This window comes from Cucurbita pepo, chromosome 10 (genome assembly GCF_057944985.1).
Source record: "Cucurbita pepo subsp. pepo isolate OVF chromosome 10, ASM5794498v1, whole genome shotgun sequence".
NCBI lineage: Eukaryota > Viridiplantae > Streptophyta > Magnoliopsida > Cucurbitales > Cucurbitaceae > Cucurbita > Cucurbita pepo.
This window is the reverse complement of record NC_141807.1, coordinates 9026374-9053807: the sequence shown is the minus strand read 5'-3', so window position 1 is coordinate 9053807 and position 27434 is coordinate 9026374. Positions and strand designations below refer to the sequence as shown.

Below are 27434 nucleotides of genomic sequence, written 5' to 3'. Positions count from 1 at the left end.
GTGCACTTTGGTTGTTGCGAATGTTGCCGTAATCGAATGTCTTTCTCATTCGACATTCTCTCTTACCAAGCACTCATACTCGCCAGGGTTGAGGAGACAGTCCGTGAGCAAATTGGGTTTCGATATTGCGTATACGCGAAAAGAGCTCGCTTTCGACTTTCTCCTCGGCGTTTTATGCCCGGTTCTGGTTCAGGAAAGGGTCTCATCTCTTTCATTGGAGCACATTGATGCCGAAGGAGTCTTCAGAACCAGTGGAGAGGCTATGATGACTTCAGGCTATTCAAATAGCATGACTGATACCACAAAGAAAGGGTATCTAAGTCACACTAGTGGAATAGATTTTTCATAATAATTATCTTGATATATGATACCAAAAACCTGCATGATGACTGATAAGGTAAGGGGTTTCAAAAGACAAAAGAATGACAATTCTACGTGTGATAGAAAAGGAGATTTTTTTTTTCAGTGTGCGTGGTTCAACTGCCTTCCTGACCACGGATAGGCTTTGGGGATTTGCACTTCGGCCCCTTAGAATACCACATCAAGGTGACAGGATTCGAACCTATGGCTCTCTGAAACTTCTTCATCGGTTATTTGGGCGCATCTTTCTTAAATAGATTGTGACGACAGATGACCTATGTGACAACAGCGGACAACATGCCTGCCTTCCTGACCACGGATAGACTACGGGGCTTTGCACGTCGGCCCCTGAGAATACCACATCAAGGTGACAGGATTCGAACCTACGGCTCTCTGAAACTTCTTCATCGGTTATTTGGGCGCATCTTTCTTAAAAGGATTGTGACGAAAGATGACCTATGTGACGACAGTGGACAACATGCCTGCCTTCCTGACCACGGATAGACTACGGGGCTTTGCACTTCGGTCCCTGAGAATACCACATCAAGGTGACAGGATTCGAACCTATGGCTCTCTGAAACTTCTTCATCGGTTATTTGGGCGCATCTTTCTTAAAAGGATTGTGACGAAAGATGACCTATGTGACGACAGTGGACAACATGCCTGCCTTCCTGACCACGAATAGACTACGGGGCTTTGCACTTTGGCCTCCGAGAATACCACATCAAGGTGACACGATTCGAACCTATGGCTCTCTAACTTCTTTATTGGTTATTTGGGCGCATCTTTCTTAAAAGAATTGTGACAACAGATGATCTATTTGACGACAATAGAACAATTTGTGTAATGCTCTTTTTGAAGTCCGGCCCTTCCAAGAATATGTCTTCCAAGAATATGTTTCATTTTGTATTCTCATCTTCTTGGTTCAATGTTTAAAAACCACATTTTAAAATCATATTATCTTGCATAATTCATTTTGATATAATATTGTTGGGGGCATTTTGAGAATCGAACTTGAGACCTCTCACACCTAAAATGATAAACATACCACTTAGACCAAATGCATTTGTGGTAGAGTTATAAGAATATTTTGTATTCTCATCTTCTTGGTTCAATGTTTAAAAACCACATTTTAAAATCATATTATCTTGCATAATTCATTTTGATATAATATTGTTGGGGGCATTTTGAGAATCGAACTTGAGACCTCTCACACCTAAAATGATAAACATACCACTTAGACCAAATGCATTTGTGGTAGAGTTATAAGAATATTTTGTATTCTCATCTTCTTGGTTCAATGTTTAAAAACCACATTTTAAAATCATATTATCTTGCATAATTCATTTTGATATAATATTGTTGGGGGCATTTTGAGAATCGAACTTGAGACCTCTCACACCTAAAATGATAAACATACCACTTAGACCAAATGCATTTGTGGTAGAGTTATAATTCTTAGTTGCTAGTCTATATATTTTCCGTGCCTCAATATATGAAAAATTTATAGAAGTTGAAGGTTGCATTGCACCGCATTCCTTTGCGGTTAGGCCCCATTGATAACTATTTTGTTTTTTTTTCTTTTGTAGGGGCATTTTGAGAATCGAACTAGAGACTTCTTGCACCCAAAGCAAGAATCATACCACTAGACCAAATGCCGTTATTAATGACTATATATTAAGTTTTTTATGGAATGTATCATCATTATTTCATTTATTTTCTTTGTTAATGAAATCCATGAGCAATTATTATTATATCTTTTAGATCTAGACCGCTGTTAAATTATTTACATAGGGTTTGCGATAATTACTGTAGAGAGAAGAAAAAAGAATAGAAGTTATTTAAAGAATAGAAGTTAATTAAAGAATAGAAGTTAATTACTGTAGAGAGAAAGAAAAAATAATAGAATTACTATAGAGGGAAGAAAAAAAGAATAAAAGTTATTTTTATTTTCTAGAAGTTAATTAGTTTAGAGAGAGAAGAAAAAAGAATAGAATTACTGTAGAGAGAAGAAACAAGAATAAAAGTTATTTTGGAGTTGTTATTTTTTATTTTTTATTTTCTGGTGTAAGTTTTAGTTTGATAGTTTCATTTGAGACATATATTACACAAGTAGAAACAAGAATAGAAGTTATTTTGGAGTTGTTATTTTTTATTTTTTATTTTCTGGTGTAAGTTTTAGTTTGATAGTTTCATTTGAGACATATATTACACAAGTAGAAACAAGAATAGGGTTTGCGATAATTACTGTAGAGAGAAGAAAAAAGAATAGAAGTTATTTAAAGAATAGAAGTTAATTAAAGAATAGAAGTTAATTACTGTAGAGAGAAAGAAAAAATAATAGAATTACTATAGAGGGAAGAAAAAAAGAATAAAAATTATTTTTATTTTCTAGAAGTTAATTAGTTTAGAGAGAGAAGAAAAAAGAATAGAATTACTGTAGAGAGAAGAAACAAGAATAAAAGTTATTTTGGAGTTGTTATTTTTTATTTTTTATTTTCTGGTGTAAGTTTTAGTTTGATAGTTTCATTTGAGACATATATTACACAAGTAGAAACAAGAATAGAAGTTATTTTGGAGTTGTTATTTTTTATTTTTTATTTTCTAGTGTAAGTTTTAGTTTGATAGTTTCATTTGAGACATATATTAAACAAGTAGAAACAAGAATAGAAGTTATTTTGGAGTTGTTATTTTTTATTTTTTATTTTCTCGTGTAAGTTTTAGTTTGATAGTTCCATTTGAGACATATATTACACAAGTAAATGATATTAAGAGCATTATCATTAAATGATAATATACTTGGTTGAGACATATCGTGGAGTACACAAGTAAATGATATTAAAAAAAAATTAAGAGCATTATCATTAAATGATAATATACTTGGTTGAGACATATCGTGGAGTACACAAGTAAATGATATTAAAAAAAAATTTATCATTAAATGATAATACACTAGGTTGGCTCATCTTTTGATGACATGAACATAGGGGCATTCCAAGAATTGAACTCGGGACATCTCGCACCCTAAGCAAGAATCATACCACTAGACCAAATGCCCTTTCTAAAAAAATGCAACATATTTAACTCCTACTCAATATATTTTTTTCTCTTAAGTTTGAAATCTATTTTCTTGAGCGGTTGTTGGACTATAAAACAAAAAGTTGATGGTCTAGTATTTTACTTGTAAGTAAGGCTTGTAATATTGAATTGTTCTAATATGCAAGTGTTATCAAATAAACTACAACCCAACAAATGAATCAAACTAATCACTTTGGGTTGGGTTGGATTTATTCGGCTCAGTTCATCAGTTTGTTTGATTTAATTCTTCTATTTTGCTTCGTATGACAAGAAAATGAAGTTGTATTGAATGTACCATAGTTTGATTTATGACAAACTCATATGAAATATAATTGCATTAATAGTACTAAGAGTTGGAGTCTATAAACATTTCATGAACTTAAGTGCAACTCATGCTTCATTAAAGACGAGATAAATTTTAGTTAAGTAACTGGAACTTGAAATTACTTCATGTAGAGCTTCAATTACTCTATGTTAGCTACTATCTTTAGGATTTACTAATTGGACAGAGTTCTTGGATTTAGGGGATTGTTTTATGTAATTTTCAACTACAACTTATGTTTTCAAATTTTTAGGTCATAATTTAGGTAGTGGTTGTATATTATGGATGAACACTAGAGTTTCTATCCCGTTCACCACAACTATTCTAGTTTTTGTTTGAAGGCTATAATTGTCATCTATGTTGTATGGCAATAAAATTTGTTTAGATGAAATTTTAGTTAAAGTTGCATATTTTACTTCTTGCGAGTAAAAAATTTGTTTCTTCGCATAATATGAATTTAGTTGCAAAGTTTTTAGGAATAAGATGGAGAAAGAAATTTTCTTTAAAATAATAAATAGACCCAAGTTCATCTTTGTTGTTGTCTAATTGTGATTTTGCAAAAAGCTTAACTAATATGAAATATCGAAGTAAATCAAGAATATATCCTACACGTCATTCAAGATGACTATAAAATTGAGTTAAATTGAACGCAGTTTTAGTTTCATGTTTAGTAGGTTCAAGATGAAGCATAATTGTATTAATGATATTAAAGAGAAATTCGTGTTTTATTAGAAGAGACCAACTTCATTTAAGGTACTAGAAGTTTAAACTACTTCCATTGTAATTTCAATCACTCCACAATTATTACAAATTTAGGGTTGGCTAATTGGACATCAATTATCAACTTTAGGTTATAATTTAGGTAGTAGCCATTATAATATTGATAACTCTCTAAAAGTAGAGTTATATCGAGTCTTTTTATAGTTAATATTGCACCCTTATTCACAATTTTCTCATTTATTACCCATTTATTCTACTACTTAGTGAGCATGAAATCGTTTATTGGGGTCTAACATGAAAAAAAAAATATGGTTTGGCATAAATCGATCTTAATTGTATATTTAGTTGAGTTATATGGTAAAATTTCAGACATTTATGCTAAACTATGTGGGAGTAGCAAATTTGGAAACAAATGGGGGATGACATGAAAAGTTTAAATCCACGTCATCAGTCCAAGTGGGTCATTGACTATCCAATGAGGAACATCGTATGTGGACTACTTATTCCTTTTCAGCCCTAAAGGGGAACCCATGCTCAATATAAAAGGAAAAGGAAGACCAACAGGAGAGGAGCCACATTTTGGGGGAGAAAATCGAATTACACAGCAGCAGCCTCTGCTGTGAAACCAGAGAAGAAGAAAACACTAATCCAGCAGCTGTTGACAGCAGAAAGAAAAGGAGACCAACAAGGATTGATTAGGGCAAAGAGGTGGACGTGAGAGCTCAAGAGAAGGGAACTTCCATTGACGAACGGCAACAAACCGGGATAACTCTCTATTTCCTTATTCTCTTTCCTTATTCCATCAATTTTACATGATGAAGATGCGGATTCCTCTGTTTAATTCAGTTTGTATGGAGAGCTAAACTTTATATAGTTTAAGTATGTTGACGGTATGATTTTAGTTTATTAAAGAGTTGTTGTTTATAGCCCTAAGAAATGCTCCTAACGTTCTATTAACCACCTTAGTTTGCTCGTTAATTTGAAGATGACATGTAGTTGAAAACAATAATTTGTTACCCAATTTATGACTTAATATTCTTATAAATAATAGCCCTAAGCAATGCTCCTAATATTTTGTTACCCAATTTATGACTTAATATTCCAAAAGTGACTTAAAAATTTAACATCTCTATCTTTTTTTGTGTGCAGCAAACATTGGCAACATTGACTACAAAACTTATAAACATCGTGCTTCATGGCAAAGGTCATATGGATCGTGATGAGCATTTTCTCCCATATCTTGGTTTCGCTAACTAAAGTTTTCCAATAACTCCCAAACTTCATTACCTTATATAACCTCTTGGGATAAGGATTCATATAACATTTCATAAAATAAGATCTACCGATGAATTTCATAGCATTTGAAGGTCATCTAGGTCATGAACCAAAGGTAAATTACCTTAGGGGCACTATGGTCATTTTACACTGCTTCTAGGTTTACCTACTTATCCTTGTCCAATGACCACCAAATTTCATATCTGACCTCAACATACTATAATATGCTCAGCATTAAAATTTGATAGGCAGCGGAGCTCATATAGTGGTTTATTTTAACGTTACTTAAATCTCAAGCTATTTGATTGGTTCAGGGTCTTAACTCACGGTTCTTTGGGTTTTTCTTTCATATATCCTTAATTCATACTTGGTTTAGGGTTCATATAAAAATCCAAGCGATTTCTACAAGTATTTCTTAACAAAAAATCCAAGGTGGCTACTTGCCTCGTCGTCGACGTTTGGGACGTCCATTCTTGAGCTTCCAGTATCTAAATTACTTCAAAATTTCCTTCCACGTACTCCTTATTGTGTCTAGTTTCTAAAACCATAAGATTTTCTATGAGAATCGGTTTGGAATGGGGTTAAAATTAAGAAAACCCGAGAAAAGGTCAACTTTTGAGTTTACTTGGACAGTTCAGTTGAACTGGCCATATCATCAATTTCTTCCTCTGAACAGGAAGAAGATGCGCATTTTTCGCGTCGCCGCCATCTGAGACTCGGCCTGTACAACCACATTTACAGCGTTTCTCTCCTCAATTTCTTCGTGAAACTTAAAGATGGGTAATACAAGGAAGGGCTAGTGATTGATTTGACACCTTCTCGTGGATCGTAGCCTAAGATATTCGCTTCCAAAGTTCATCCAAAATCTGATTTATCGCTGGAGATAAAACAAAGGATTTCTTATTGGGTAGCCGATTCTAGGGGTTTCAAGGCACTATTTCTTCATCGAACCTCTTCCATATCCTTTCTTCAGGCTAAAGGAATTGGTTTGGAGGAACGTCTTTGAATGTAAGACGTTAATTTCCAAAAATCGTTCTCGGTATGCAACTCACTCGAAACGCCAGATTTTTCGATCTCTTGGGTAGCTAATTTCCAAAAATACGTCGTAGAATCAGCTATCCACGAGATCGAAAATCTGGCGTTTCGAGTGAGTTGCATACCAAGAACGATTTCTGGAAATTAAGGTCCTACACTCAAAGACGTTCCTCCAAACCAATTCCTTTAGCCTGAAGATAGAATATGGAAGAGGTTCAATGAAGAAATAGGGCCTTGAAACCCCTAGAATCGGCTACCCAATAAGAAATCCTTTGTTTTATCTCCAGCGATAAATCAGATTTTGGATGAACTTTGGTAGCGAATATCTTAGGCTACGATCCACGAGAAGTTATCAAATAAATCCCAAGCCCTTTCTTGCAACATCCATCTTTAAGTTTCACGAAGAAATTGAGGAGAGAAACACTGTAAATGTGGCTGTACAGGCCGAGTTTCAGATGGCGGCGATGCGAAAAATGTGCATCTTCTTCCTGTTCAGAGGAAGAAAACGATGATACGGCCAGTTCAACTAAACTGTCCAAGTCAACTCAAAAGTTGACCTTTTCTCGGGTTTTCTCAGTAGATCTTATTTTATGAAATGTTGTATGAATCCTTTTCCCGAGAGGTTATATAAGGTAATGAAGTTTGAGAGTTATTGGAAAACTTTAGTTAGCAAAACCAAGATATGGGAGAAAATGCTCATCACACGATCCATATGACTTTACCTCCTAGGATAACTAAAGTGGTATCCCTAAAATAATAGATTCCCCTGGGCTATTTCCTAAGAACTTATAAGTTCCAAGCTTGACCCAAGACGTTATGCATAGAGGCCCCTATTTCTCTTTAGGTGGAATGCTATGGTATATGTACCATGAGCAGCCTGCACCACGATTATGATAACGCCACCTACGCACTCATGGGAAGTGGTAACAACGTTTTGTTTTCACGATTATGACAACGCCACCTATGCACTCATGGGAAGTGGTAACAACGTTTTGTTTTAAAATGTCTTGTGTTGTCATTCCTTATTCTGTGTTTTCACATCAAGGTCATTTCATAAAGGTCCTACATCAAGGTCATTTCATAAAGGTCCTACATTAAGGTCATTGGATTCAAAGTCCAAAGTGCTAACCACTACACCTTAGAACCCCTTGTAAAAATTTATTTTGGAATGGTTTTTCTATTTTATGCCGATTCCACAAGAAGGGAGATCCTATCATGAGTCAAACTCAAGTTATTGGATTCAAAGTTCTAGAGCTGTTTTATCTAACTCGTTGTGATCTTGAGCACCTTTAGAGTGGTTGCAGAAGTAACCCTCCGGTGTTGATTGAAGCTCTTGGAGAACATGTAATTTTATATATTTCTTATAGTTAATTTATATATTGTTGTATATTACAAACAAATTGAAATAATACTTTACATCCCCGTCTTTCTTTCTTCTGTGCAAAACTTAACATGAAAACTATATTATTTCAATATTCACTCGAGAAACAAGAGGTGAAAACTATATTATTTCAAACCCTCCATTATTGCTTCTACTTTGCGTGAAAATGCTTCCACTAAATCATGTTACTAACTAGTTGGTTTAGTTTGGTTCAATTCTTGGGTCCACTAGATTGAATTGACGTAGCTCAATTAAACTCTTGATAATATAAAAATCATAAGTTTCTTAAATTAAGTTAATTTAAAAGTTTAACCCCTAATCTTTTTTAGAATGTTTAGCTGTGTCTAGTTGATCTATAAATGCTTAGAAGTATGTAATAAGACTTCAATTTAAGGAACTTTTCACTATAAAAGATGTAAGACTTCAGGTTTATTATTATGGAATTTCAAATGAGTGATTTGATATATCACAGAGGACAAAATATTTATTTGTTTTAAATATCTTACGTTGACCGTTCTTTTTTGTCAAGTATTTTGAATATTATCCTTGTGAGTTACTAATGGCATTAGATTGAATCTCATTAATAACAATATCTCAAAATTCAGGTAAAGATGACATCAAAATTAATACTTTAATTTCATCTTCAAAATTTATTTCCACTTAACTCAGTTGACTAATAATCATAATAGTCACCGGTGCACAAATATTTACAACTTAAAAGGTAAAATTATAAGGAGTACAAGAAAAAAGTGTTTAAAATAGTTTCAAAATATAGAAAAAAAATAGTAGGAATTGGTCAAAGTCAACATCCATTGATCACTTATGAAACAGCCGAACACAGATGAGGGTAACATTTTTTTATTTCTCTACTATATTAGGCCCTTTGGTTTATTGGCTTTATAAGATGGAGACATGAAGTTTTCTATGTTCGAAATAAATTTGGTTGATTGTTTTCTGGTTAGCATTGGTACCATCAAAACTTATTTATTTCTTTGAAATGTTTGAGTTTACAATTTACATGTTTTCATTTTTCTACTTTGTCTGCTTGCATTTAGAAATGAAGTAAAATTAGTCTGAGGGTTTTAGGCAGATTGTTATAATTCTAATTTTTAACTAAAAAAAAAAATTAGTCTCGTTGTCACGCTTAAAACTACCCTATAGGTATAATCGACCTATTAACCTTCCACCAATAGGAGCAAAAGGCAGCGTTACTATGTGAAACTAGTTTCATGTCATTTATTCAACAATAAGGGTGTTAGCATGCATTTGTAAATGAACCCATATTTAAAAAATTTATATAAAATAGAAATGAATTGTTATTTCAAAGACAATGAGAAAACCAACGGTTCCTTCACCCAAGACCTATGGCCCGACTCCCAACATGGAAGGGATAATCTAGAGATGGGTTACAAACTCACATTTCGGTGGGTTCTCCAAGCACGGATTGCAAGTTAAAAGAGGTTGAAAACAAAGTAAAATGATAAAAGGGCCCAACCAAATTCGAACGGGGCTTTACCACTGAGCTATGGACCCATTTTGCATGATTTCAACCTGAGTGACCTCTTCTACAGAGTGTCAGTCTAAAAGTGTAAAAAGTGTCTCTCCAAAATAGAAGGGCCCAACCAAGTTCAAACGGGTGACCGGTCAAATTCTTTACCACTGAGCCATGGATCCATTTTGTAGGATTTTAACCTTAGTGACCCCTTAGACATAGTGTCGGTCCAAAAAGTGTAACAAATTTCTATCCAAGATAGAATGGCCTGTTAGGATCGCACAACAACGCACACGCTCGATCTAGATGAACACAAAGAACAGGATAGAGAAAAGTGCAAGGAGAACTCTAGCTAAAAGGATTTTTCTATTGATGACTTCACGTATGTACAGTAAGAGAGAATTACAGAGAATAGAAAGTACTTTTCAAAGCTCTAGCAGACCGAATATATATAGTTCAGTTTACTATATATAGGTTTACCAGATTTAACCATCTACTATATATAGCCATTTACTATATATAGCTTTACCCGATTTAACCATCTACTATATATAGCTATTTACCCTATATAGGTTTACCGGATATAGCTTTACCAAATATAGCTGTACCGGATATAGCTTTACCAAATATAGCTTTACCGGATATAACCGTTGACCAAGCTATAAATAAGCCACAGGCTCCATAACCTAACAATTCTCCCACTTGGAGACTGATCTAGTCAACCAAAAATTTAATTCTCAAACGACCATGAGCATCTTCATGGTCTTCATGGCACCATATCAATTGAGGCTTTGCACAACCTCAAATATTCCAACATCAACCCATTTTGTCAACATGTTTGCTGGATTCTTTGCACCCTTTATCTTCTCCAAACACATCACCATCTTTCACTAACCTACAAGTGAAATGGTATCGTCTTATGTGTTTTCTCTTTAAGTGATAGACCGGGTTCCTTCGCCAACTGTATGACACTCTGACTATTTCTGTTAAGAATCTTCGTGCTGCTTCTTGCCCATTCTTCCAGATAGTCAGTCATCCATATCGTCTTCTTTCCAGCTTCAACTATTGCCACGTACTCAATCTCAGTACAACGCATTTTTGAAGCCTAGACGTCCCATCATCCACATCTGGTTCCTCAGCAGTAGTCTCAGGAGTTTCTTGAGTTTCTGCTTGCTCATAACATAGTTCTCACAACGACCCACATCAACAGATTTCAGACCTTCTAAAACTCCTTTCGCAGCCAACCTCTTCATTCCTTTCGAGCTCATAGGTTCAAGTCTATTGTGCTGTAGACTTGAATTTGAAGCACTCTCAGCAACAGCAGCTATGCTCATACACCCTGTAGTGGTGTATAAGGTTCCAGATTTTGAGTCACGTGCTACCACCGTAGCACCCTTCATAATCTTCCACGAACTCTTCCCTAACTTTGTTGCATAACCTGTGCTGTCCAACTGACCAATAGAGATCAGGTTCCTTCAGAGACCAGGTATATATCTGACATCCTTTAATGTCCACTCATTTCCTACCGAAGTTTTTATGCAGACATCTTCTTTTCCTTTAATCTCCAAATCTTTTTTGTCGGCAAGATACACCTTCTCGAAATTTGGAGACGAATGAAAAAATGCACCTGAATCCAAAATTGAGGATTCAATCGAACTGTCCACGCTGAGGATTAGAGCATCTCCAATGTCTTCTGCTGAATTTATAGAATCATCACATCTCCAGATTTGTGATTCTGCTTTCTCTTTGGTCTTGTACAACCTATCCAAAAGTGACATTTTTCTCCACAATTCCAACACATTACGTTTGGTCTATTTGGAGATTTTTCTCGGTTCTTTTATTTTGATTGCCCTTTGTTTGGGCCCTTCGGTTTACTTCTTCCCCTTCGATTAACACTGAGAGCATTGCCTGATGAATCTCCAATTTCCCGTTTGCGAATACTTTGGCTGAGAACTACATCTCGAATTTCACAAAACTTCAGTTTATCAGATCCTCGGGAACTGCTGATTGCGGCAACAACAGTATCCCATGACTCGGGTAAGGATGACATCAAAATAAACACTTTAATTTCATCTTCGAAATTAATTTCCACTGAACTCAGTTGACTTATGATCATATTGAATTCATTTATATGATCAGCAACAGGTTCACCTTTAGACATCTGTAGATTGAACAATCTCCACATCAAATACACCTTGTTCATAGCCGATGATTTTTCATACATATTTGACAGCGTCTTCAATAGATCTGACGTTGTCTTCTACTTGATAATGTTGAACGCCACGTTTCTGGATAGTGTCAACTGAATCAGCCCCAAGGCTTGTCGATCCTTGAGCTTCCACTGTTCCATGGTCATGGATTCCGGCTTCACTCCCAACAGAGGTTCGTGAAGATCTTTCTGGTACAGATAATCTTCAATCTGCATCATCCAGAAACCAAAATCGGATCCATCGAACTTCTCAATTCCAATCTTTGAACTTTCCATCTTCACAGATTGTAGTGAATTTCGCCTAGCTCTGATACCAGTTGTTGGGATCGCACAACAACGCACACGCTCGATCTAGATGAACACAAAGAACAGGATAGAGAAAAGTGCAAGGAAAACTCTGGCTAAAAGGATTTTTCTATTGATGACTTTACGTATGTATAGTAGGAGAGAATTACATAGAATAGAAAGTACTTTTCAAAGCTCTAGCGGATGGTATATATATATAGTTCAGTTTACTATATATAGGTTTACCAGATTTAACCATCTACTATATATAGCCATTTACTATATATAGCTTTACCCGATTTAACCATCTACTATATATAGCTATTTATCATATATAGCTTTACCAGATATAGCTTTACAAAATATAGTTTTACCGGATATAACCGTTGACCAAGCTATAAATAAGTAGCAGACTCCATAACCTAACAGGGCTCAACTAGGTTCGAATTGGTGACCTCTTGATCTGCAATCAAATGCTCTAACATTGAGCTATGGTCCAATTTTGTATGATCTCAACCTTAGTGACCCCTTCTACAGATTATCGGTCCAAAAGTGACCCTACCGAATCGGTTATGGACCAATTTTGTATAAATTGGTGGATTACCTATCGGGAATTAAACACAGGTCGTTAGATTCAAAGTCGAAAGTGCTAACCACTACACCATAGAACCACTTGTTAAACTTTATTTTGGCAGCGATTTTGATAAGCGCCAACAACGCTGGATTTTGCAAAGCTAGAGGTCATAGTATACTTAGATACTTTCACAAGGTGTTTTCAACTTCTTTTATAAGTAATTGAACTTTTGAGTCCATGTAAATGATTGGTTGGATTAGTATCAGTTTAAGAAGACAGAGGAGAGAAGAGAGACTTTATTAGAAATTCTCCCATAGGTAATCCCCAAGGTGTTTTCAACTTCTTTTATAGGTCGAATTTTAAAATCAAACCACAACAAAATTTATTTATAACTAGCAAAATTATTTTTTTGTTTGAAACAAGATTATTCTTCTTTTTCTAAAACTAAATTTGACTCCCGAATAGATTTTAATAGTTTTGTTAATTAAATTTTCTTTAAAATTTTTGTACACAGAGTACAATGGAAATAATACTTTTTTTTTTTTTTTTTAAAACTATTTTGTAATTTGTATGGTATTATTGGAGGCTTTTGAATGAAATATGATAATGGATTCTCTGTCCTCTTTGACAATTTTAGATACCTCCATATCCGATATTTGATGCGTCACGTTTCATTATGAGATCTGCCCTTGGGTCAATAAGACTTAAGCAGAGAGTTTATTTGACTAATGAATTGATTTTTTTTGGGTGGTAGAGATATCCCTTACAAATCAAGACTTTGTATTATTTTGAAGACACTCATCAAGACATTTGTAAATGTGCCTGATATCTTGGAGGATATAAGACATGTAATTGAGAGAACCTAAATTTTTTTTGAAGTTTGCTTTTCTAGGATACGTCATCACCAAAGTTTGAGACAAAGACCATTGGATGGGTTTTAATAAGGCTCAAATAAATTTAAAATCCAAGAAAACGTATATGAGTTTGATATTATTTGATTTTAGGTATGGACAAAACTAGCTGATTTCTTTTGATTACATTAATGAATGTAGGTAGATGTTTAAAGTGTTGATCTTAATGGTTTTAGAAAATATCAACACATCATCGATATAAACTATCGAATTTTTTTGAAAGGATTGAAAATATCATTCATAATCTTCTAAAATTCGGATGGAGCGTTATTTAGCCTAAATGGCATGACGTTCCTCTCATATTTTCTAAATTGGACATTAAATGCTATGTTATATTTGTCCTTTTAGGAAACTAGAATTTTCCGATGTCTAATTTTATAAAAACATTTGACTCTAAATTCTTTTTATCAAATCATTTTTGTTTTGGATTGGATATCTTATTTATTCTAAAACCTTATTCAAAGGTTTGTAGTTAATTACCAGTATCAGAATTTCTGGTTTCTTTTCACCATGTTGTTAATATAAAATGCCAGACATGACCACATGCTCTTTGAAGACCTTATCAGCTTCCTCTGCAAAATATCACCTAAAATGTCACAGTATGTAGTGTTCGATGATTTTTGACTTAACCCTAGGGTTCTATTTAAAGCGAACTTGTGATAATTTTTGTCAAATTATATATTTGAATACCTAATACATTAAGATATAATATCTTATTTCAATAATATTAAAATGTCGTAGAATATCATAATATATGTTTAATTAATATGAATCTCATTCAAATTTCAAATATATATTTTTATTTAATGTTTGTGATACACATCAATTATTTTAATATTTAACATATCAAATACGTTAATATGTTTTGATATTATACTTCAAGACTATAGGAACTTGCTCAGAGGACCTGAGAGTTACATTGGCCTACAATGCATCTCAGGGACGATGCAAAACTATGGTGGCGCTTGAAGGTGAATTGTAAAAAACTGGTCATGCACCAAAAAATCATGGGAAGACCATTGATGGAATTGAAGCAATCGACGCTCCCATGTATGGGTTTCCAATCAAAGACCTAATGTTTGATGTTGACTCTTTTGAAGAAAGAGCCACATGATCAAACAACAAAAAACGTGGTGGTATCTCTGAGAACTCTATCACACATAAAAAAAACGTGTCGAAGAGTTAGACATTACACAGAAGATCTAGCTTTCATCGAGGAGACCCGAGTTCGATTCTCGAAAATGAAATTTTATTTTCTTATTTCGGTTTCATCTTTTGTCACCAATTATATTTAAACTTTACCTAGGTTTGAGAGGCACTATAATGGTCAAGTTCAATAGTATCTTAGATTGAAAGGACTTTTATGAACTTTGAACCTTTAATAGTGTTATGTCATAGATATTTAGTTCAATTTCAACAAGTGAGGTTGAGGTCATTCAAATGGTTAATGTGATAATCTGGTCATTTTCAAGGTCTCTTTTGTTGAACGCCATCATGGCTGAGATGACTGAGATGAGCACCAGAGTGAGTTTGACAAGGAGGGTCGTAGAGAACCACACCCCAAGCCAAGCTCATGTTGGGCTTAACAAACTGAAAATCCAAAAACTCAAAACCCTTAAATGGGAACCAGGATGCTAAGGAATTAAAAAGCTTTATTTTTGACGTAGAACAATACTTGAAGGTTACAGGAACTTGCTCATAGAACCTAAGAGTTACGTTGGCCACAATGCATCTCATGGACGGTGGCGCTCGAAGGTGGATGATATAAAAAATGGGTCATGCACCATAAACTCATGGGAAGACCGTTGATGGAGTCGATGCAATTAACGCTCCCCTTGATGGGTTGCCAATTAAAGACCTGACGTTTGATGTTGACTCTTTTGAAGAAAAAGCCACACGATCAAACACCTCGAAATGTCGCGGTAGCTCTAAGAACTCTATCATACGACCTGAGAGTTCAGGGCTACAGGAACTTTCTCATACGACCTGAGAGTTACGTTAGCGGCAATGCATCTCATGGACAATGCAAAACTATGGTAGTTCTCGAAGGTGAATGGTATAAAAAATGGGTCATGAACCATAAACTCATGGGAAGATCGTTGATGGAATCGATGCAATCGACACTCCCCTGGATGGGTTGCCAATCAAAGACCTAACATTTTATATTGACTCTTTTGAAGAAAGAGCCACACAATCGAACAGCTTGAAACGTCGCGGTAGCCCTGAGAACTCTAACACACACAGGGAAGGATGTGTTGAAGAGTTAGACATTAAGCAAAAGATCATGCTAAAACTCTTTAGCGATTTGACAAAAGACTTCAGGACATCTACACCAAAAATTCATTGTCTGGCTTTCACCCAGGAGACCCGGGTTCGATTCCCGGCAATGGAATATTATTTTCTTATTTCATTTTATTTTACAGTTTCTATCTTAGACTAAAAAGACTTTTATGAACTTCATACCTTTGTTAGAGTTATGTTATAGATATTTTGTTCAATTTCAAATGGTTAATGCGATAATCCAGTCGTTTTCGAGGTCTCTCTTGTTGAACGACATCATGGTTGAGATGAGCAAGTAATTCAAATGGTTAATGCGATAATCCAATCATTTTCGAGGTCTCTCTTGTTGAACGACGTCATGGTTGAGATGAGCAGGTGATTCAAATGGTTAATGCGATAATCTAGTCGTTTTCGAGGTCTCTCTTGTTGAACGACATCATGGTTGATGAGCACCCGAGTGAGTTTGACAAGTTGGGCTGTAGAGAACCACACTTCAAGCCAAGTTCATGTGGGCTTAACAAACTTAAAATCCAAGAACACAACCCCTTAAAATGAAACTGGGATGCTAAGGAATTAAAAAGCTTTATTTTTGACGTAGAACAATACTTGAAGGTTACTTGAACTTGCTCATAGGACCTAAGAGTTACGTTGGTCGCAATGCATCTCATGGACGATGCAAAACTATGGTGGCGCTCGAAGGTGGATGGTATAAAAAATTGGTCATGCACCATAAACTCATGGGAAGACTGTTGATGGAATCGATGCAATCGACGCTCCTTCTTATACAAAATTTGGATCAACCAAGAGATAAAGCTAGAATTAGATTATGGAATCTTTTTCTAAATTGAGTCACTCCACAATCGAACTTGATCAAGGCTTGATTGAATGACTCAGATGCAATCTACCACAAGAATTGCATAAAACTTAGAAATGACAAAGATATGCTCGAATTTCTACACGGGGGATCATCTCAACTTGAGAGATCAATTTCATTGATCACAAATATGCTTTTACATAATAATAATGTGTGGGTATTTATAGTCTCCCCACAAAAGAAGTTAGTGGCCGTGATTTAATCTCGATCCCTTTAGATCTCTACCGAAGACGAAGTCAATTTGAGCATTACAAACTTTATGAAATTAAAATAAGAAATAAAGTTTTTGATGCTTGCAACTTCATCCGCTACATCAACCATGCAAATATTTACTTTTGAATCTCCAAATGGTCTTGACTCAAACGAATCTGCTTGTCACACATGAAATGATGGTTGAACCTAGCCTATCCAATTTTGTAGATGAAGTATGAATGCTTGTTGAATCTTCTTGGCCTTGGGTTGTGTAATAGGTCTAGTTGGATCACCGTGATTCTTATCATCATCCCCCTCTTCAAAAGGATTCGTCCTCGAATCAGAAAAATCATCACCTACATCAAAAGAACTCAACTCAGCAACATTGAAAGTAGAATGTACACTGTGATTCTTATCATCATCCCCCTCTTTAGGATTCGTCCTCGAATAAGAAAAATCATCACCTAGATCAGAAGGACTCAACTTAGCAACATTGAATGTAGAATGTATTGACAATTCCAAGGGAAGATCAATTTTATTGTTCCATGCAATAAAATGAGTCATTTTACTAAATGTCTTATAGAGCATTTATAGTCAAATAAAGAATTAGGAATCCACGCTATCTACAAACGCACTCCCGAGCTATCCACGCTAACATTAAAATGAAAATTCATCAGTAAAATTATTTACGGTAACTCATTGAAATTTTAAAAAGAAATCATCTCTAAATTTAGATAAGATAGTAAGTTATATTACTTGAATCAGGTGTGGTGAAGGTCGAACAACACGTGACCTTCAAATCTTCAATATTAAGCTCTAACAACTAAGCTATCCCCTATAATATTGAAAATGAAAATTCTGAAATTTTAAAAAGAAATAATCACTAAATTTAGATTAAATAGTCAAGTAATTTTAAAAAGAAATAATCACTAATTTTAGATTGAATATTTAGGTTATGCAAGTTAGTCAACTTGAATTAGGTGCGGTGAACGTGGATCAAACACGTGACTTTCAGATGTTCAGTGATGCTCTCACGTGACTTTCAAATCTTCAGTGACGCTCTCCAAACTGAGCTATCCCCGCTAACATTAAAAATAAAAATTCATCGGTTAAGATATTTTCACTACTTCATTGAGATTTTAAAAAGAAATAATCACTAATTTTAGATTGAATAGCGAGGTTATGCAACTTAGTCAACTTGAATCAGGTGCAGTGAACGTGGATCAAACACGTGACCTAATCACTAATTTTAGATTGAATATTTAGGTTATGCAAGTTAGTCAACTTGAATTAGGTGCGGTGAACGTGGATCAAACACGTGACTTTCAGATGTTCAGTGATGCTCTCACGTGACTTTCAGATCTTCAGTGACGCTCTCCAAACTGAGCTATCCCCATTAACATTAAAAATATAAATTCATCGGTTAAGATATTTTCACTACTTCATTGAGATTTTAAAAAGAAATAATAAGTAATTTTAGATTTTATAGATAGGTTATGCAACTTAGTCAACTTGAACGCTCTCCAAACTGAGCTATCCCCGCTAACATTAAAAATAAAAATTCATAGGTTAATAAGATATTTTCACTACTTCATTGAGATTTTAAAAAGAAATAATCACTAATTTTAGATTGAATAGCCAAGTTATGCAACTTAGTCAACTTGAATGAGGTGCAGTGAATGTGGATCAAACACGTGACCTTGAGATCTTTAGTGACGCTCTCCCAACGAAGCTATCCCGGCTAACATTAAAAATGAAAACTCATTAGTAAAGTATTTAGCTAATTCATTGATATTTTAAAAGGAAATAATCACTAATTTTAAATTGAATAGTCACGAGTGAAGTTATGTGACTTGAATCAGGTGCGGTGAACGTGGATCGAACACATGACCTTCACATTTTCAGTCTAACGCTCTCAAAACTAAGTTATCTTCGCTAATATTTGAAAAAAAAATCATAGTATTTCCGCTAATTCATTATATTTTAAAAAGAAATAATCACTAATTTTAGATTGAATAAAGTTATGCAACTTAATGAACTTATGCAACCTAAACCAAGTGCGGTGAACGGGGATTAAACATGTAACCTTCAGATATTCAGTCCGAACTAAGCTATCCCCGCTAACACTAAAAATCAAAATTCATGTGTAAAGGTATTTCTGCTAATTCATTATTCGTTGAAATTTTAAAAATAAATAATAACTAGTTTATTTTTTATGCAACGTAAACCAAGTGCGGTGAACGTGGATTAAACATGTAACCTTCAGATATTCAGTCCGAACTAAGCTATCCCTGCTAACATTAAAAATCAAAATTCATGTGTAAAGGTATTTCTGCTAATTCATTATTCATTAAAATTTTAAAAATAAATAGTAACTAGTTTATTTTTTATTGAATTCTGCTAATTCATTATTCATTAAAATTTTAAAAATAAATAATAACTAGTTTATTTTTTATGCAACGTAAACCAAGTGCGGTGAACGTGGATTAAACATGTAACCTTCAGATATTTAGTCCGAACTAAGCTATCCCTGCTAATTCATTATTCATTAAAATTTTAAAAATAAATAATAACTAGTTTATTTTTTATGCAACGTAAACCAAGTGCGGTGAACGTGGATTAAACATGTAACCTTCAGATATTCAGTCCGAACTAAGCTATCCCCGCTAACATTAAAAATCAAAATTCATGTGTAAAGGTATTTCCGCTAATTCATTATTCATTGAAATTTTAAAAATAAATAATAACTAGTTTATTTTTTATTGAATAGTCAGCTTATGCAAATGGAAACAGGTATAGTGAACGTGGAGATTAAACATGCGACCTTCAAATCTTTAGTTTGACACTCTCCCAACTGAGCTATCCCAACTGAGCTATCCCCACTAACATTAAAAAATAAAAATTCATAAAACTATAAGGTGCAATGAATGCAAATTGAACACAAGACCTTCCAATATTCAATCTGATGCTCTCCGAACTAAGCCATCCTAGATAACATAAAAAATAAATAATCACATGTTTTAGATTGAATAGTAAAGTTATGCAACTTAGTCAACTTATGCCAGTTGGATAAAAAACGTGACAGATCTTCTACTAATTCATTGAGATTTTAAAAAGAAATAATCGATCTTCTGCTAATTCATTGAGATTGAGATTTTAAAAAGAAATAATCGCTAATGTAGTGAACGTGGATCAAACGTTACCTTTAAATCTCCCTTCTACTAATTCATTGAGATTGAGATTTTAAAAAGAAATAATCGCTAATGCAGTGAACGTGGATCAAACGTTACCATTAAATCTTCAACATGACGCTCTCCTTGAGCTATCCATGCTAATATTAAAATTAAAAATTCAAAAAGAAATAATTGCTAATGCAGTGAACGTGGATCAAACGTTACCTTTAAATCTTCAATATGACGCTCTCCCTGAGCTATCCAGGCTAATATTAAAATTGAAAATTCATAAGTAAAGATATTTCCACTAATTCATTATATTTTAAACATAAATAATCACTAATTTAAGAAAGAATAGTCAAATTATGCAAACATGAACAAAGTGCGATGAACGTGGATCGAACACGTGACCTTCAAATCTTCAGTCTGATGCTCTCCCAACTGAGCTATCCCCGCAATCATTGAAAATGAAAATTTATCAGTAAAGGTATTTTCGCTGATTCATTGAGATTTTAAAAAGAAATAATGACTAATTTTTTATTGTATAGTCAAGTTATGCAAAAAGAAACAGGTGCGGTGAACGTGGAGATCGAACACGTGACCTTCAAATTTTAAATCTAACGCTCTCCAAACTGAGATATTCCCGCTAACATTAAAAATGAAAGTTTTTAAGTTTTAAGTAAAGGTATTTCCACTAATTAATTGAAATGTTAGAAAGAAATAATCACTAATTTTAGATTGAATAGTCAAATTATGCACCGTGAACCATGTGTGGTGAACATGGATTGAACACGAGACCTTCAGATCTTCAATCTAACGCTATCTCAACTGAGCTATCCACACTAACATTAAAAATGAAAATTCATCAGTAAAGGTTCGCTAATTCATTGAAATTTTAAATAGAAATAATCACTAATTTTTAATAAGATATTCAAGTTCTCCAACTTGTATAAGGTGCGGTGAACTAGAACACGTTAGGTATTTTCGATAATTTATTGAGATTTCAGAAAGGAATAATGACTAATTTTAGATTGAATAGTCGGGTTATGCAACAAGAATCAGGTGCGGTAAACGTGGAGATCAAACACGTGACCTTCAAATCTTCAGTCTCACGCTCTCCCAACAGAGTTATCCCTCCTAATATTAAAAATCAAAATTCATAAGTAAAGATATTTCTGCTAATTCATTATATTTAAAAAAGAAATAATCACTAATTTTAGATTGAATAAGCAAGTTATGTTTTTAGATTGTATAGTCAGGTAATAAACTTGTATTAGGTGCGTTGAACGTGGATAAAACACGTGTGACCTTCAAATCTTCAGTCTAACAATCTCCCAATTGCTAACATTAAAAATGAATATTTATCAGTAAAGGTATTGGGTACGCTTCTGGAAATTCAACAAAAGGCAATAGTATTAGACCGAGATGCCAGATTTAAATCTCGCTTCTGGAAAATTCAACTAAGGCATTGGGTATGCAGTTATAGTACGACATTCCACCCATAAACAGATGGTCAAACAGAAATGCTCAAGCAAATATTGGAAGACATGTTGACCTATATGTGATGGATTTTGCAAGAAGCTCGGATAAGTACCTACCCCTTATGAAATTCATTTATACTTGTCAAGCCACCATACAAATTGCCACATACGAGGTTCTCTATGGACGAAGATTTCAATCCCTTATCTTTTGGGAAGAAGGGGGGCAAACGACAACTATTGGGCTAGAGTTGGTGCAAAGTACCAATGCCGCAGTCCAGAAGATTAAAGCTAGGATACAAACCGCACAAAGCCGAGAGAAAAGCTATGCAGACCTAAGGCGCAAGGACATGGAATTGTAGGTAGGGGATCATATATTCCTAAAGGTAGCACCCCATGAGAGGGGTGCTCAGGTAGGGTAAAAAGGGGAAGCTAAGCCCTAGGTTTATCCTTCCCTTTGAGATATTAGAAAGGATTGGATCTGTGGCCTATAGAATCGGGCAATGCCCAAATTTTTTTGCAGTACATAATATCTTTCATGTATCCATACTACAGAAGTATACCCTAGATCGTTCGCACGTACTGGCTCATGAAACTCTCTTCTTGAGAGATGACCTAACGTATAAACAAGACCCGATTCCAATAATAGACAAGAAAGTCAAATGATTGAGAATCAAGGAAATCTCTCTTGTTAAGGTCCTATGGAAGAATCATAGAGTAAAAGAAGCCACTAAGGAAACAGAAGGCAAATAAAAACCTTGTACCTTGACCTATTTTAGAATAAACACTTTCGATGACTGAAAGTTTTCAAAGGAGAGGAGAATTTGCAACACTCAAGGTCTCCAATAAGAGACAATGTATAATCCCTACTAGGTTGTATCTAGAAGTAAAGAACAAGTAAAATTGAAAAAATATTGAGAAAATGGTACTTTTTCTAATTTGTATAAACTTCCCGAATCATTAAATTTTTTATAGAATAAGAATTACAAGTTGCTTAAAAAAGAAAGGCTCCGATCGGAGAAGACTTTTCTGGCAGAAGATTCAGAAAAATGAAGAATGAAATTATAGAAATTCTAGACGTTTCAATGGTAGTGAAAAATCCATCTATAAATTATGAATAAGGGTAGACTATTAGGGGCAAGAAGCAAGCTTAATCGAGTACCTAATCGAGAGATACAAGTTCTTTGTTTCGGGGTATCGTGTTCATGGGTTTACCTAGAATTCGAGAACTATAGTCCACTATTCATTTCCAAACTTGTTCCTGCACCTTCTAAATAAGTTTACCCATAAGTTTGGTGAAGGAAAGAGGTCCTCAAAGTGCTAGTAGGTTTTCACACGAATTAGTCCACGTTAGGTTATCCTCTAATGTTTTCCTAAGCTAAAACCTCAACTCCTAAAGCCTAACCCATGACATTATGTATAAACCTAGGTTCATCAATAATCCATGTACCAAGTACCTAGAACTATGTGAATAACATGCTAATAAGTTGCTAGGATCCATACCCATAAGTAACCATTATCTGCATTACAATGTGTACTAAAAGGCCCCTATTCTTCTTTGGGTAGGATGTCCTGCAATATGTATCATGAGTTGGATGTTATGATAGGCCTACCTTTCCCATCAGCTAAACGAGATGTCCTGCACCATGATTTACCAGTAGGATTACATGATTATGACGACACCACTCATGTGTTCATGGGGAGAAAATTGAAGGTTATTTTAGGGGAAGGTTTTCAGGATCAATATAATACATGACACGATGACCTCTAAGTTCTAAGATCCTGAAAACATAACAAGAAGCAATATCCTAGCTTAAGGTCGCGATTAAGAACCTACGAGTAGGCTACTTACTAAGTTTTACTCACTCCATGTTTATCATTTTTTTTCAAGTAACTAATAGTTGGTCATGGATGAGAGTGGACTTTGGAGTGTGGGACATGGACTAACCTCTATTTTTAATCTAGTATTTTTTGTTCTTCTCTAGATTTAAAATAAGCAAATAATGATAAAAAAGCAATGAGGAATTTGTAGAAAAATTATGGATTTTTCGACCAAAATAATAATAAAATATTCGGAAAGTGGCAAATTACCAAAATACCCCTAGAAGAATGGATAATTACAGAAATGCCACTCTAATTAGAATCAGAGCATCTACCGTCACCATCCGAGCAAAATCCTTCGAACACAAATTTCAACCGTCGGATCTCCTCCAAAATTTGATATGATCTAGAACGAACACACACGGATCATCACATCCAACGACTAGTATTCAAAGCCAAGGTCGGTAAGGCTATGATCGGAGTTGATATCTCCGAAAAATTATCCAGAAAGTTTGATCTCTAAATAACGAAGATTCTGGAGCTCTCAATGTCGGTTTAAGCTCCTCCTATAAAGTCTGAAGTAGGAGCAACAATACGGAATAAGAATCGAGAAAGGTCGATCCCCCAATCGAAGGCAATAAGTGTTTAGATTGTGGGTCTCCTACTCTCAGATTTCTTCCAAATTCGAGAGCAATCCTCCACCATTTCTCTTCAAACTTCTAAATAACGAAGAATCTGGAGCTCTCAATGTCGGTTTAAGCTCCTCCTATAAAGTCTGAAGTAGGAGCAACAATACGGAATAAGAATCGAAAAGGTCGATCCCCCAATCGAGGGCCATAAGCGTTTAGATTATGGGTCTCCTACTCTCATATTTCTTCCAAATTTGAGAGCAATCCTCCACCATTTCTCTTCAAACTTATTCCTACCGTTTCTCAACAAGATTACCCACAAGTTCTATGAAGGAATATAGTGCTGAAAGAACCTAGAAACCATTCCCCCAATTCAATCAACCATTGAAGAACATTAAGAAAAATATGAAAATCCAATCCGAGGATACATGATGATTCGTCGAGCAAGAATGATTCCAATAAGTTTCTACACCTCCAAGGAATGCTTCCATAGAAGACCACAAAGAAAAGTAACCTCGAGAGCGTTTCGAATTGAAGGAAATAGGTTTCGAAATTAAATTGGGGATAAGAGTCGAATTCCTATCTACGATCTCTTTTTCTTCAAATTAAGGATCCTCTAGCTTCAGAGGAAGAAGTTGAGTAAACTTGCTGAAGGAATCGAGAGAGGAAACATCGTAAAACAAGCTACCCAAGAGATCGAAAAATCTGGCGTTTCGAGTTTGTTGCATACCGAGAAAGATTTTGGGAAATTAACATCTTACCTTCAAAAACTTTCCTCCAAACCAATTCCTTTAGCTTGAAGAAAGGATATGGAAGAGGTTCGATGAAGAAATAGGGCCTTGAAACCCCTAGAATCGGCTACCCAATAAGAAATCCTTTGTTTTATCTCCAGCGATAAATCAGATTTTGGATGAACTTTGGAAGCGAATATCTTAGGCTACGATCCACGAGAAGGTATCAAATCAATCACTAGCCCTTCCTTATAATACCCATCTTTAAGTTTCACGAAGAAATTGAGGAGAGAAACGCTATATATGTGGCTGTACAGGCAGAGTTTCAGATGGCGGCGACGCGAAAAATGCGCATCTTCTTCCTGTTCAGAGGAAGAAAACGATGATATGTCCAGTTCAACTGAACTGTCCAAGTCAACTCAAAATTTGACCTTTCTCGGGTTTTCTCAATTTTAACCCCATTCCAGACCGATTCTCATAGAAAATCTTATGGTTTCAAAAATTAGACACAATAAGGAGTACGTGGAAGGAAATTTTGAAGTAATTTAGATACTGGAAGCTCAAGAATGAACGTCCCAAACGTCGACGATGAGGCAAGTAGCCACCTTGGACTTTTTGTTAAGATGAACCCTAAACCAAGTATGAATTAAGAATATATGAAAGTAAAACCCAAAGAACCGTGAGTTAAGACCCTGAACCAATCAAATAGCTTGAGATTTAAGTAACGTTAAAATAACCCACTATATGAGCTTCGCTGCCTATCAAATTTTAATACTGAGCATATTATAGTATGTTGAGGTCAGATATGAAATTTGGTGGTCATTGGATAAGGATAAGTAGGTAAACCTAGAAACAGTGTAAAATGATCATAGTGCCCCCAAGGTAATTTACCTTTGGTTCATGACCTAAATGACCTTCAAATGCTATGAAATTCATCGGTGATAGTGTTAATATAACACATGCGGACGCAATTTGGATCTCGGGCACTTTAAGAACATTAATTATAGTATATAACTAGTATGTTCATAAGTATTAAAACTTAATTAGTTTAGATACTAACCTTTTGTAGTTCAAACTCCTTTTTCCTCACGAACCAGTTTCGAACCACCACTAGTGTCTTCTCCACTATCCTCCGGCCTTAGAACAGGATTGTGGAATCCGGTGAGTGACTAAACTTGGAAGGGATTTTGTATATGTGAAGAGATGTTTGTGAGAGGTCTTTCTCAAGGTTTTCCGCCAAGAAAAAGAAGTCCTTCCATGTACAATGATCACTCTATTTAAAGAGTGATGTTTGCATGTTCATGCAAATTTGAGATCACCAAATTTTGACACTTAAAATTCCACTCAAATGTTTGGGATTATGTGGCAAGCATGCATGTTTGAGTTAACCAAATTTTGACACTCAAAATTTCACTCAAACTTGTGGGGTTTATTTGGCAAACATGCAAGTTTGGTTAAACCAAATTTTGACACCTCAAAATTTCACTAACATGGATTTTTCCATTAATTGAAGTCAACATTTTGACTTTCTTCATTTCAATTCAACAATTAATTTGAATAATGAATTTCAAATTAAAGTAACATTAAATGATTAATTAAACTATTTAATTAATATTTAATATTAATTCAAATGTCAATCTCAATCAATTCCGACACATAATTCATTAAGATATTTAAATCTTATTTAAATATCTTTAATTCTCACCTTTTGTTTAATTCGTAAATAAAACAAAAATGCGGTTAAATATATCGTATATATGTAGCGCATATTCCGTAATTTGAATTCGAACACTTTGAACTCACTTGTCACACTGTTCTATGGTTTAGTCCGATATGAGCTAGCAGAGGGACCTAATGGACCTATAGATCATGGGCTCCAACGATCCAAGATTAACCAGCTAAACTCATTAACCTTGTTAACCAACATTCGTTAACTACTAGGACACTCCACTATAGCCTAGTAGTTGCACTCCCCTCACTATAGATATATTTATGTCCATTTGATATAACCATGATTAGTAAGTCGATCCTTCACAGGTTGTTCGTAACTAGAGCTGGGTCAATTTATCGTTTTACCCCTAAAGTTACTTCTTGTTCCTTATGTCTCACTGATCCTCTAATGAACAATTGGTTTGTGGTCCAACCAGTAAACCGAATCCCTCTCAGGCCAATGAGAGGGTGGGGCCCCTTGTTCAAGGCCTGGAGTCAGTGCTTAAGGGAACTACCTTTCTTCTATCCCTAAAAGTGGGTAGGAGTGAATTCTATCTTGCACCCCACGTCCCCAGCCATTCCTGGTAAAACGAACAAATATGATTAGTCGCCCCTGAATCTAGTATCCAAGTTGAGTTGTCATACTCTACTAAACATATTTCTACAACGAGTAAATCATATTTACCTTGTTGTGTCTTTTCAGCTTTCTTCTCTGCAAGGTATTTTGGGCAGTTTCTCTTCTAGTGCCCGTTTTCGTTGCAATGGAAACATTTTCCTTTATCTGCTTTTTGAATCTTGTGTTTGCGGTTAGTAGGAATCTTATTTTTCCTTTTACCCTTCTTCTTCATCAAAACACTTTTAGAAGTTGAAGGTCCAGACTTATTTTTGGAGGACGATCCTCGTA

The 27434-nt window shown here is 34.8% G+C and overlaps 1 non-coding gene across 1 annotated transcript; it reads right to left on the bottom strand.

Annotated features, from left to right (window-relative positions):
- Positions 1–20544: 20544 nt before the first annotated feature.
- On the bottom strand, positions 20545–20617 carry TRNAF-GAA (transfer RNA phenylalanine (anticodon GAA)). Its single transcript has one exon. It is a non-coding gene; the product is annotated as a tRNA-Phe (tRNA).
- Positions 20618–27434: the final 6817 nt, after the last annotated feature.